Below are 13,970 nucleotides of genomic sequence, written 5' to 3' on the forward strand. Positions count from 1 at the left end.
ATGAGCATAACAATGGACATAAGACACTGGGGGTACGGGAAGCCGGGTTATTGTCAAGGGCGGGGGGAAAAAAAAGGACACATATGTAATACCCTTTGTAATGCTTTAAGCAATAAAAAAAAAAGAACTTAAAAAAAAAAGAATATTATGAAAGACTGTATACCACCAAATTCAATAACCTATAAGAAATGGAGCCCTGACTGGTTTGGTTCAGTGGATAGAGTGTCGGCCTGCGGACTGAAGGGTCCCAGGTTCGATTCCGGTCAAGGGCATATACCTTGGTTGCGGGCACATCCCCAGTGGGGAGTGTGCAGGAGGCAGCTGAATTAATGTTTCTCTCTCATCAATGTTCTAACTCTCTATCCCTCTCCCTTTCTCTCTGTAAAAAATCAATAAAATATATTTTTTTAAAAAGAAATGGATAAGTTCCCAGAATTATATAACACTAGTAGCCCATCACATGATATTACGCATAGTAGGCCGCCCGCCGCTTCTGTGGGAGCCGGCGGGAACCACAGTGCACCACCGGGAGCCACTCTGCTTCCACGGGAGAAAGGCTCACCTCCGCACCAATTCCGTGGGAGGCGGGAGGGAGCCGCACTGCTTCCACAGGAGGTGAGCCTGCCATCTCCTCTCCCGGCCTGCGCTTGGCCGCAGAGGCTGTGGGCTGGCCCCCTGTCCCTGTCCATGTCCACTTTGGCTCTGGGGGGCCAGCTCGAGCCGGGGCGTGGTGGCTCGCCACCGCCCCCCCCCCCCCCCGCCCCGTCTCTGTCTCTATCTCCACTCCGGGCCTCACCTGTGGGCACGCCTCACCTGTGCGCACAACCCTTTACGGGGTCCTGCCCTGACCCTTTACGGTGTCCTATATATATATATATATATATATATATATATATATATATTCATATTCCTAGTCTAAATCATGAAAAATGGGAAAATCTAAATAGACCAATCAGTAGTGAGGAAATTGAAAAAAAATCAAAAACCTCCTAAAAAATAAAAGTCCAAGATTAGATGGCTTCAGGATTAGTGAATTCTACCAAATGTTCAAAGAAGGTTTAAATCCTATCCTTCTCAAACTCTTCCAAAGATGTTATATCTTATCAAATTCTTTTTCTGCATGTATAGATAAGATCATATTATTTTTTTATAAACTCAAGTATTAACATTTTTTATTATTGTCTAAAGTTTTACATATGTCTTCTTTTTCCCCAATTGATTCCCCCCCCCTGCCATTCCCACCCTGGGAAAGCCCCCACCTAGTATTTTAATTAGGATTAAAATACTAATAAAATAGGTATAGAACAAAAGTACCTCAACATCATAAAGGCAATCTATGATAAACCCTCAGCTAATATCATACTCAATGGTGAAAAATTGAAAGCTTTTCCTCTAAGATCAGGAAAAAGACAAGGATGTCCACTCTCACCACTCTTATTCAACATAGTTCTGGAAGTCCTAGCCATAGCAATAAGGCAAGAGAAAGAAATAAAGAGCATCCAAATAGGGAAGAAAGAAGTAAAACTATCATTCTTTGTGGATGACATATTCTGTAGATAGAAAATCCTAAAGACTCCACTAAAGAACTATTAGAAAAAATAAACAAATACAGTAAACTTGCAGGGTACAAAATCAATGTACAAAATGCATTGCCTTCCTGTATACTAACAACAAAACTTCAGAGAAAGAAATGAAAAACAAAAAACACACACAATTCCTTTTGCAATTGCAACTAAAAGAATAAAATACCTAGGAATAAACAACAAAGAATGTGAAAGACCTATATGCTGAAAATTACAAAGCATTATTAAGAGAGATTTAAAAATACACAACAAAATGGAAAAAATATCCCATGTTCATGGATTGGAAGTATACACATAGTTAAAATGGCCATATTACCCAATGCAATATACAAGTTTAATGCAATCACCATCAAAATCTCAATGTCATTTTTTTAAATATATTTTATTGATTTTTTACAGAGAAGAAGGGAGAGGGATAGAGAGTTAGAAACATCGATCAGCTGCCTCCTGAACACCCCCTACTGGGGATGTGCCCGCAACCAAGATACATGCCCTGGGACCCTTCAGTCCGGAGGCTGACGCTCTATCCACTGAGCCAAACTGGTCAGGGCTCAATGTCATTTTTTAAAGAAATAGAATGAGAAATCATCAGATTTTTATGCAACAACAAAAAACCCTGAATATCCAAGGCAATCCTGAGAAAAAAACAATAAAACTTGAGGCATCACACTACCTGACTTCAAATTATACTACAGAGCTCCAATAATCAAAACAGCATGATTGGCAGAGAAACAGACACAGAGATGTTTAGAACATTATGCTAAGTGAAATGAGTCAGAATGGAATCGAATAAAGAGCCTAGCTATAAAACCACATGTATATGGACAGATAATTTTTGGCAAAGGAGCCAGAAACACACAATGGAGTGACGATAGTCTCTTCAATAAATGGTGTTGGGAAAACTGGAAAGCCACATGCAAATAAGTGAAACTGGATTACAGTACAAAAATTAAATACAATACAAAAATTAAATCAAAATGGATCAAAGACCCAAAACAATAGGTTACATAGAAGAAAATATAGGTACCAAAGTTATGGACCTTGATCATGGAGAACATTTTATGAACTTGATCCCAAGGCAAGGGAAGTAAAGGCAAAAATAAATGAATGGAACTATATCAAACTAAAAAGTGTTTACAGAGCAAAAGAAACTGACAACAAAATAAAGAAGCATCCAACCAGATGGGAGATGATATCTGCAAACAGTAGCTCCAACAAAGGTTTAATTTCCAAAATATTTCAAGAACTCGTAAAACTCAACAACAGACAACCCAATCAAAAAGTGGGCAGAGGAACTTAAAATATGTCTCTTCCGGAAAACATATGAACAGTCAGTAGAAATATGAAAAGATTTTCAACCTTACTGGCAATTACAGAAATGCAAATCAAAATTACAATGAGCTACCACCTCACACCTGTTAAAGTGTCCACTATCAACAAGACAAGCAATAACAAGTGTTGAAAAAAAGGGAACACTCATCCACTGCCAGTGGGGATGTAGACTGATACAACCAGTATGGAAAGCACTCTGGAAATTCCTCAACAAATTGAGAATAGAGATACCATATGACCCAGTGATTGCGCTTCTGAGTATATAACCAAAAACCTCAAAAATCATGTATTCGCAAAGATATATGCACACCTATTTCCATTTCAGCATTATTCATGGTGGCCAAGAAAGGGAAACAACCAAAGTGTCCTATGATAGAGGACTGGATACAGAAGAGGTAGTACATATACACAGTGGAGTACTACTCAATCATAACAAAGGATGAAATAGCACCATTTTCAGCAACATGAATGGACCTTGAGAATATTATGCTAAGTGACATAAGTCAGTCAGAAAAAGCTACAAACCATATGATTTCACTCATATGTGGATATAAAACTGAAACTCGTGAACACAAACAGTGGTGTGGTGGTTGCCTGAGAGAAGGAAGGGGCGGAAGAAAGGAGTCCTAATATATGGTGACAGGAGAAGATTTGACTTTGGATGGTGAGCACATGGTGCAATATACAGATCTTGTAACATAGAAACCCACCCTTGGCCTGGCTAGCGTGGCTCAGAGGTTGAGTGTTAACCTATGAGCCAGGGGGTCACAGTTCCATTCCCGGTCAGGGCACATGCTCAGTGGGGGGTGTGCAGGAGGCAGCCGATTGATGATTCTCTCTCATCATTGATGTTTCTAACTCTTTTTCCCTCTCCATTCCTCTTTGAAATCAATAAAAATATATTTTTAAAAAGAAACACACACCTGAAACCTATATGTTCATGTTGATCATTGTCACCCCAATAAATTTGATTTTTTAGACATTAGATGGCCCTAGCCGGTTTGGCTCAGTGGACAAGAGCATTGGCCTGAGGACTGGAGGGTCCCAGGTTTGAGTCTGGTCAAGAGTACATACTTGGGTTGCGGGCACAATCCCCAGTAGGGGGCGTGCAGGAGGCAGCCGATCAATAATTCCCTCATCATTGATGTTTCTATCTCTCTTTCCTTCTCCCTTCCTCTCTGAAATCAATGAAATATATAAAATTAAAAATTAAAAAAAAAAGTTAGATGGTAGAGCCTCCTACACACCTAGGCTATATGGTATAACCGTGGTTGGCAAACTGCGGCTCACAAGCCACATACGGCTCTTTGGCCCCTTGAGTGTGGCTCTTCCTAAGCCTTAGGAGTACCCTAATTAAGTTAATAACAATGTACCTACCTATATAGTTTAAGTTTAAAAAATTTGGCTCTCAAAAGAAATTTCAATCATTGTATTGTTGATATTGGGCTCTGTTGACTAATGAGTTTGCCGACCAATGGATAGCATATTGCTCCTAGCCTAGAAACCTGTGCAGAATGTTACTGTACTGAATACTGCAAGCCATTATAACAAAATGGTACATATTTGTATACCTAAACATATCTAAACATGGAAAAGAAACAGTGATGATGTGATATAAAACAAAATGTGCTACAAGTGTATAAGGCCTTTTCCATAAATGGAGCTTATAGGACTAGAAGTGGCTCTGAATGACATAGAGAGTGGTGAGTGAATGTGAAGGCCTAGGACATTATTGTGCAGTACTGTAGACTTTGAAAACACTATGCACTTAGGCTACACTACATTTATACAAATATTTTTTGTTCTTCAATAATAAACTAATATTAGCTAACTCAAATTTTTTTACTTTATAAGTTTTTAAATTTATTTTAACCTTTTGACTCTTTTAATAACAGAGCTTAAAACACAAATACATTGCACAGCTGTACACAAATATTTTCTTTCATTAATTCTTATTACTAGAGGCCCCGTGCATGAAATTTGTGCACTGGGGGTTGTCCCTCAGCCCAACCTGCACCCTTTCCAATCTGGGACCCCTTGGGGGATCTGGCCTAAAATGGCAGTCAGACATTCCTCTCACAATCCAGGACTGCTGGCTCCCAACCACCCACCTGCCTGCCTGCCTGATTGCCCCTAACCGCTTCTGCCTGCCAGCCTGATCACCCCTAACCACTCCCCTGTCAGCCTGATTGATGCCTAACTGCTCCCCTGCCGGCCCGATTGCCCCCAACTGCCCTCCCCTGGCAGCCCAATCACCCCCAACTGCCCTCCCCTGCTGGACCAGTTGCCCCCAACTGCCCTCCCCTGCTGGCCTGGTTGCCCCCAACTGCCCTCCCCTGCTGGCCTGATTGCCCACAACTGCCCTCCCCTGCCGGCCATCTTGTGACCACATGGGGGAGGCTATCTTGTGCAAGGGCATGGTGGTCAATTTGCATATTACCTCTGTATTATATAGGATATCACCTTTTTATAGTTTTTAAAATTAATGTATTTTTTTTTACTTTAAATTTTTTTTGTTAAAAACTAAGACAAAAACATATACAGCTTGCATAGGGTCAAGATTGTCAATATCACTGTCTCCCAACTCTATATCTTGTTCCATGGAAGGTCTCCAAGGGTAATATCACCTATGATAAAAATGCCTTCTTCTGGAACACTTCTTGAAAGACCTACCCAAGATGCTTCTTAAGTAGGTGTTACTTTTATCAGAAATATGTTCATTGTAGTTTGCTTTATTTATTTAATTCATCAAAGATTTTCTGGTAAGCAGATAATGCACCATGAATATATCTGTTTGTTGATGAAAACCTTTCAATGTTGAGGTCATTGTTTTCAAACATTTTCAGGAGCTTATTGAGGTCTGCAAAAGCTTCTGCTAATCCCTTAACTTTGAATTTTTTGGGCCCATTCTTCTTTTATTTCCTCTGCAGTTTCCTTTTCTGTTGCCTCTTCTTCAGCTCTGTGTTCCTGTTTCAGTTCCACTAACTCCTCATTAGTCAAATGCTCAGGAACCACCTCTAGGAGCTCCTCAAGGTCATCTACATACACACTTAGGTTAAATTTGTTTGCCATCTCAATCGATTCCCGATCAGGACACATGCCCGGGTTGTGGGCTCCATCTGCAGGAAGCAGCCGATCTGTGTCTCTCACTGATATTTTCCTCTTCCTCTCCCTTCCTACCTAAAAGTCAATAAAACATAAAAAGAAAAATGAAAAATGTAACTAAATCTCAAGTACTTAAAAAAAACATGGAAATAATGTTTACAAGAAATAAGGTTTAGATTTCAACCTCTTCATCTTTGTCAAATCCTTTAAAGTCATAGACAAATATCTTTAGTATCTTCTTCCAGAAGCCACTCATACATACACTTCTTGGTGACATCACCCCAAATACAAACAAGGTTTTTTTATGAAGTCATAGATGTTGTAATTCTTCCATAGTTGCATTGGTATCTTCTAAGTGTCTTCTTCAGTTGTAGCAATAGACTGGACAAAGGTATTCTTCAGGCAGTAGGCCTTAAAAGCTGTTATAATTCTTTGAGCCGTTGGTTTAATCAAAGAAGTGTGTTTAGAGGGAGAAACATGACTAATATATTAGGATAAAAATTACCAATAAAAGGCTTTCCAGAGCACTATCAACAGTAAGCAAAATCTTGAAAGGTATGTATTGCTTCAAATAGTACTTCTACATTTCACTGGCATAGCAATTTAGGGGAACATATTGAAAGAAGAGATAAGCAATCCATAATTTCTCCTTGCTCGTGTAGTAAACTGGCAGTGTGTTCTTACTGATATGCTTGAAAACCCTGTAGTTCTCACTGTGCCAGTTCACAAAAGGTTTCAATTTGTAACCTGCAACATTGTCCCCAAGCAATACTGTTATCTCCTTCTTAAAAGCTTTGAAACCTACTATTGACTTGGCTTATTTATGGATGAAAGTTTTTTCAGGCATGCATTTCCAGAACAGAAAGATTTAATCCATATTAAATATTTCCTCAACCATAAGGTTATCTAGAGTTTACAAAATTATTCACCTTCCTTCACATCAGAATTTATGTTCACATTAGATAATGAATAACAATTCTTGAATCATTTAAAGCACCAAGAGATAACAGTAAATCCAATATTGTAGTTGGGTCAAGCTTTTTCTTTTAAAAATGCAAACAAAAAAAATGCAAACAAATTTTTTGTTCTGGCTGTGATTGTCATGGTGTTGCAAGGGATATGCTTCAGTGTGGTCTTCAATCTTCTTCAGTAGAAGTTTCTTCAATTTGATATAGCCCCTCTTGAAGTTTTGTTAGTCTCATTGCTTTAATGAGGCAGATCCTTCAATAATTTGGCACTTTCTTGCTGTTCTTCAAGATCATAACTATGATGGAATGAACCATGTCTGACTGGTGACCAACAACCATTGCTGATTTTTTACCTTCATAGTCATTGTTTCCAGTTCTTTCTCTCAACATGGCCTCTTACTGGCAAAATGTGTAGATTTTGTATGGTTAGGGGTCATGTTAAGCACAACAACACAGAATCAAATCAAACACAAGAGAAAATGATGCAAGCAATAGATGCAGAAAACACAAGATATATAAGGCTGTTGCTGGCATAATATAGCATACTGTTTTACAGTAAACTTTATTTATAAGTGGAAAGAGAACACTCTAAAATACTAATAAAATATATTATAGTAAATAAATAAACCAGTAACATTCTTTTATTTTCATTATCAACTATTAGGTGTATTGCATGTATTATATTTTATACTACTGACAGTGCAGTAGGTTTTTTTATACCAGAATTATTGCATACATGCAAATAATGAGTTGTGTGCTGGCATCACTAGGTGATAATTTTTCTGGTCTACTAGAGACCCAGTGCACCAGTGGGCCTGGCCTGCACCCTCTCACAATCCAGGACCCCTCGGGGGATGTCGGAGAGCCTGTTTTGGCCCGATCCCTGCAGGCCAGGCCAAGGGACCTCACCGGTGCATGAATCCGTGCACTGGGCCTCTAGTATGCATATAAGATCTTTGGTTAATCTTTTCCCGCCCTCCCCCTTCCCTCTTCCCTCTGAGATTCATCAGTCTGTTCCATGTTTCCCTGCCTGTGGTTTCTGCTCCTACATTGAGCATATGCTCCCTGGTGGTCAGTGCATGTCATAGCTATCCAACAGTTGGCTGGTCAAATGGTCAGCTGGTCGCTTAGGCTTTTATATATAGAGATGGGAACATTGTTATATATGCAAGTCCATTATAGATTGAAATATCATTATGTGGTGCAAGACTGTATTGGTAAAATGTCAATTATTTTGTGGGTGTTTTTTTTTTAGGTTCAATACAATTCTGATCAAAATCCCAGCAGGGTTTTGTGTAGTTATTAACAAAATGATTAAACAGTTTACATGGAGAACTTTTCCTCTAGGCTAACATAAAATAACAGACACTAGATTTTTCCCTCCTGCAAAAAAAAAAAAACAAAAAAAAAACTAAAAGAATGGTTATAATATGTGAAACAATTGTTTCCAAAATTTGGGACATCTATACTGAGATGATTGGAAATCACACTTGAGAGAGTGGAAATCACACTTGAGGCATTTTTCACCTCATTTGTTCCCTGATAGAAGGGAAACAATGAGGTGACCCTGACAATTGTCCCAGGGTACAGCTTTGAGAGTGTTTCCAAGCTGTAATGCAGAAGTAAACCCCATAAAAATCTTGGATACATAGCTATAGAAACGACAAAAATAAAATACAGAGAAAAAAGTTTTTAAAACAGTATCACAGAGAAATGTGATAATTTCAATTCATCTATTATACATGTAATTGAAGAATTACAAGGACAGAAGAGAGAGGGGAAGACAGAACAAAGAGAAAGAATGGGAAGACTTAAATCAGGAAAGTGAAATTTTTTTAAAAGCAGGAGTCACAATTTTGATACTTAATAAGGTGAAATTTAGAATAAAATGTCACATAAAAGAAAATGATGCTATACAATGTAAGTGGCTAAAAGTCATAATCTTGTTATAATAGTAATTACTATTATTTGTGTACCAAATAACAGCAACAATTTTCATGAAACTATGGGTAATGCAAAGAGTAATAGAAAGAAACATATTAATAGTAAGAAAATTTAAAACATGTAATTCCATTCCATACAAATAAAGTGAAAAAGAAATGGTAACAATATAGAAGAACTAAACAACATAATAAATATCATATATCTAATAAATATTTAACTATGATTCCCATTTATAGAGATTGCATCTTCTTCTCAAATATCCATGGAACATTCACTAAAACTACTCATTACTTTGTTAGTTCCAAAGCAAGCATATTCTTTTTTATTTTACTTTTTTATTGAATTTATTGGGGCAAAATCACTTAATAAAATCATGCCGCTTTCAAGTGTAGAACTCAATAAAATATCATCTGCATATTGCATTATGCACTCATTGGCCAAAGTAAAGTCTCTTTCTGCCCCATTTATCTCCCCTTTCCTTACATCCACCTCCCAGCCCTTTTCCTCTGGATGTCACTATACTGTTGTCCATGTCTATGTGTCATATATTATTGCTTAATCCTTTCACCTTTTCTCACTTAGCTGCTCTTCTCTCCTCCTCTCTGACTGCTGTCAATCTGTTCCATGTATCTACACTTCTGTTTGTATTTTGTTTGTGAAATTTTTTTGTTCATCACATTCCACATATAAGATCATATAGTATTTGTTTTTCTCTGATAGGCTTATATCACTTAGCATAATACCCTCCAGGTCCATCCATGCTGTTGCAAAAGGTAAGATTTCCTTCTTTTTCACAGTCATGTAGTATTCCATTGTTTAATGTACCTCAGGCTTTTTTGTTGTTGTTTTAAATATATATATATATGAAGAAGGGAGAGGGAGAGAGAGATAGAAACATCAATGATGAGAAAGAATCATTGATTAGCTGCCTCTGGAATGCCCCCTACTGGGGATTGAGCCTGCAACCCGGGCATGTGCCCTTGACTGGTATCAAACCTGGGACCCTTCAGTCTGCAGGCCGATGCTCTATCCACTGAGCCAAGCCAGCTAGGGTCCTCATTTTTTAATCCACTCTACTAAAGGGCACTTGGGCTGCTTCCAGATCTTGACTATTATAAATAACACTGAAGTAAACATAGTGGTGCATATATATTTTTTTTAATTAGTGTTTCAGGTTTCTTCAAATCTATTCCCAGTAGTGGGATTGCTAGGTCAAAAGGTAGTTTCATTCTTAATTTTTTGAGTTGACTCTATACTTTTTTACACAGTGGCTATACCAGTCTGCATTCCCACTAGCAGTGTTCTCTTTTCTCAACATCCTTGCCAGCACTTGCTGTTTGTTGATTTGTTGATGATAGGCGTGATGTGATACCTCATTGTCGTTTTAATTTGCATCTCTCAGATGATTAGTGACTTTGAACATTTTTTTCATATGTCTATTGGACATCTGCATATCCTCTTTGGAAAAGTTTCTATTCAGGTCTTTGCTCATTTTTAAATTGTTTTTTTTTTCATATTGTTCCAAATTTATTTTATTTATTGTCAGTATTACAGATGTCCCCCATTTTCCCCCTTTGCTCCTTCCACCCAGCTCCTATGCCACCCTAGGCCTTTCCCATACTTTTGTCTGTGTCCATGGGTGATGCATACTATGTGCATGTATGTTCTTTGGTTAATCTCTGCCCTTCCCCTCAACCTCCTCACCTCTGAGATCTGTCAGTCTGTTCCATGCATCCATGCCTCTGAACCAAATTTTTTTTTGTTTATTTTGTTCATTCGATTCCACAATAAGTGAGATTATGTGATAATTGTCTTTCTCTGACTGGCTTATTTTGCTTAGCATAATGATCTTCAGGTCCCTCCATGCAGTCACAAAGGATAATGGATCCTTCTTTTTTACAGCTGCATATTATTCCATTGTGTAAATGTACTGCAGCTTTTTTTTATCCACTCATTTACTGATGGGGACTTGGGCTGTTTCCAAATCTTAGCTACAGTAAATAACACTGCTATTAACATAGGGGTGCATATATTCTTTCTGATTTGTGTTTCGGGATTCTTGGGATATATTCCCAGAAGTAGGATTGCCGGGTCAAATGGCAATTTCCTTTTTAATTTTTTAAGGAAACTCCACACTGTTTTCCACAGTGGCTGTACAAGTCTGCATTCCCACCAGCAGTGTCCCAGGGTTTCCTTTTCTACACATCCTCAAGAGCACTTGTTGTTTGTTGATTTATTGATGGTAGCAATTCTGGCAGGTGTGATGTGATACCTCATTGTAGTTTTAATTTGCATTTCTATGATGATTAGTGACTTTAAGCATTCTTTCATATGTCTTTTGGCCATCTGTATGTCCTCTTTGGAGAAGTGACTATTCAGGTCCTTTTCCCACTTTTTAATTGGATTATTTGTCTTTCTGGTGTTAGTTGTATGAGTTTTTTTATATATTTTGGAAATTAACCCCTTATCAGATGTATCATTGGCAAATATGTTCACCCACACCATGGACTCATTTTTTATTGTGTTGATGGTTTCTTTTTCTGTACAGAAGCATTTTACTTTGTGTAGTCCTATTTGTTTATATTTTCCTTTGTTTCTCTTGCCCTAGGAGATGTATTGGCAAAAATATTTCTATGTGATATGTCTGGGATTTTACTGCCTATGTTTTCTTCAAGGAAATTTTATGGTTTTGTGACTTACATTTAATTATTTTATCCATTTTGAGTTTATTCTTGTGTATGACGCAAGTTGGTGGCCTAGTTTAATTTTTTTGGAAGTACCTGTCCAATTTTTCCAACACCATTTATTGAAAAGACTGTCTTTTTTCCATTCTATGCTCCAGCTTCCTTTGTTAAATATTAGTTGCATGTAATGGCTTGTGTTGATTCCTGGGGTCTCTGCTCAATTCCATTTATCTATATGCCTGCTCTTTTGCCAATACCAGGCTGTTTTGATTACAATGGCTTTGTATTATAGTTTGCTATCCAGAATCATCATCCCTCCAACTTTGTTCTTTTTTGTCTTCCTGGTGTTTAATTGTATAAGTTCTTTTTATATTTTGGAAATTAACCTTTTATCAGATGTATCACTGGCGAATATGTTCTTCCATTACATGGGTTGCCTTTTTATTTTGTTAATGGTTACTTTTGCTGTGAAAAAGCTTTTCAGTTCAACATAGTCCCATTTGATTATTTTTCCTTCATTTCCCTTGCTTGAGGAGATATATCAGTAGAAATATTGCTGTGAGAGATATCTGAGATTTTACTGCCTTAGTTTTCTTCTAGGATTTTTATGGTTTTGTGGTTTACATTTAACTCTTTTATTCATTTATACATTTAACTCTTTTGACTTTATTCTTCTATATGGTATAAGTTGGTGTTCTAGTCTTATTTTTGTTGTTATAGTCTGGTGTTAAGTCTGTTCAATTTTCCAAACACCATTTATTGAAGACAGTGTCTCTACTCCATTGTATGATCTTGCCTCCTTTGACACGTATTAATTGACCATAGAGGTGAACGTTTTTCCCCTGGGCTCTCTGTTCTGTTCCATTGATCTATATGTCTGTTCTCATGCTAGTGCCAGGCTGTTTTTATTACAATGACCTTGTAGTATAGTTTGATATCAGGTAGTGTGATGCCTCCAACATTGTTCTTCTTTCTCAAGATTGTTGAGAGTAATTTGGGGTCTTTTGTGGTCCCATATAAATTTCTTGAATATTTGTTCTAGATCTTTGAGATATGCCATTGGTATTTTCTTAAGAATTGCATTGAATCTGTATATTGCTTTGCATAGTATGGACATTTTAATGAACATGGTATATGCTAGAAAATTATCTGTGTGCACTTGAAAATAATGTATAATCTTCTGCTTTGTGGTGAAATCCTATGAAGATATTAATTAAATATATTTGATCTTGTGTGACATTTAAGGCTGCCGTCTCCTTGATGATTTTCTATCTGGAAGATCTATTCATTAATGTCAATAGGGTGTTAAAATCCCCTACTGTGATTGTATTACTGTCAATCTCTCCCTTTATGTCCATTGAAATTTGCTTTGCATATATAGGTGTTCCTATGTTGGGTGCATAAATGTTTACAAGAGTTATATCCTAGCCGAAACCGGTTTGGCTCAGTGGATAGAGCGTCGGCCTGCGGACTGAAAGGTCCCAGGTTCGATTCCGGTCAAGGGCATGTACCTGGGTTGCGGGCACATCCCCAGTGGGAGATGTGCAGGAGGCAGCTGATCGATGTTTCTCTCTCATCGATGTATCTAACTCTCTATCTCCCTTCCTCTCTGTAAAAAAATCAATAAAATATATTTTTTTAAAAAAAGAGTTATATCCTATTGTTGGATATAACCCTTGCTCACTCATTTCTCCTTCTGGTATACCTATGGTGCAGATGTTGTTACACTTGATGTCCCAGAGGTGTTTTAGGCTTTCCTCATTTTTTAAAATTATTTTTTTCTTTCTGTTGGTCTGCTTGGGTGTTTACCATTATCTTGTCCTTTAAGTCCCTGATTCAATTGTCTGCTTCATCTAAACTGCTATTTATTCCTTCAAGCATATTTTTCATAGAATATATTGTATTCTTTGTTTCTGACTGGTCCTTTTATATTGTTTTTATATCCTCTTTAATGTTTACTATCTCTTTGTTTAGGTTTGTACTGAGATTCTCCATTCTTCCCCTAAGATCCTTCAGCATCCTTATAACCATTGTTTTAAACTCTGCATCTGGATTTTGGTTGCTTCCATTTCATTCCATTCTTTTTCTGAGGGTTTATCTGTTTCTTTCATTTGGGGTATATTTCTTTGTCTCTTCATTTTGTCTGCCTTTATGTGTTTGTCTCTGTTATTAAGTAAATCTTCTATGACTCCCAAGCTTGTATAAGGGCTTTCTGATTTATGTGCTTTGTGGGTCTCAGCGGCACAATCTTAGAATCTAGAATCAGTGGTCGGCAAACTGCGGCTCAGCAAACCACGGCTCATGAGCCACATTCAGCTCTTTGGCCCCTTGAGTGTGGCTCTTCCACAAAATAC

Source organism: Myotis lucifugus, unplaced genomic scaffold (genome assembly GCF_000147115.1).
Source record: "Myotis lucifugus unplaced genomic scaffold, Myoluc2.0 scaffold_4, whole genome shotgun sequence".
NCBI lineage: Eukaryota > Metazoa > Chordata > Mammalia > Chiroptera > Vespertilionidae > Myotis > Myotis lucifugus.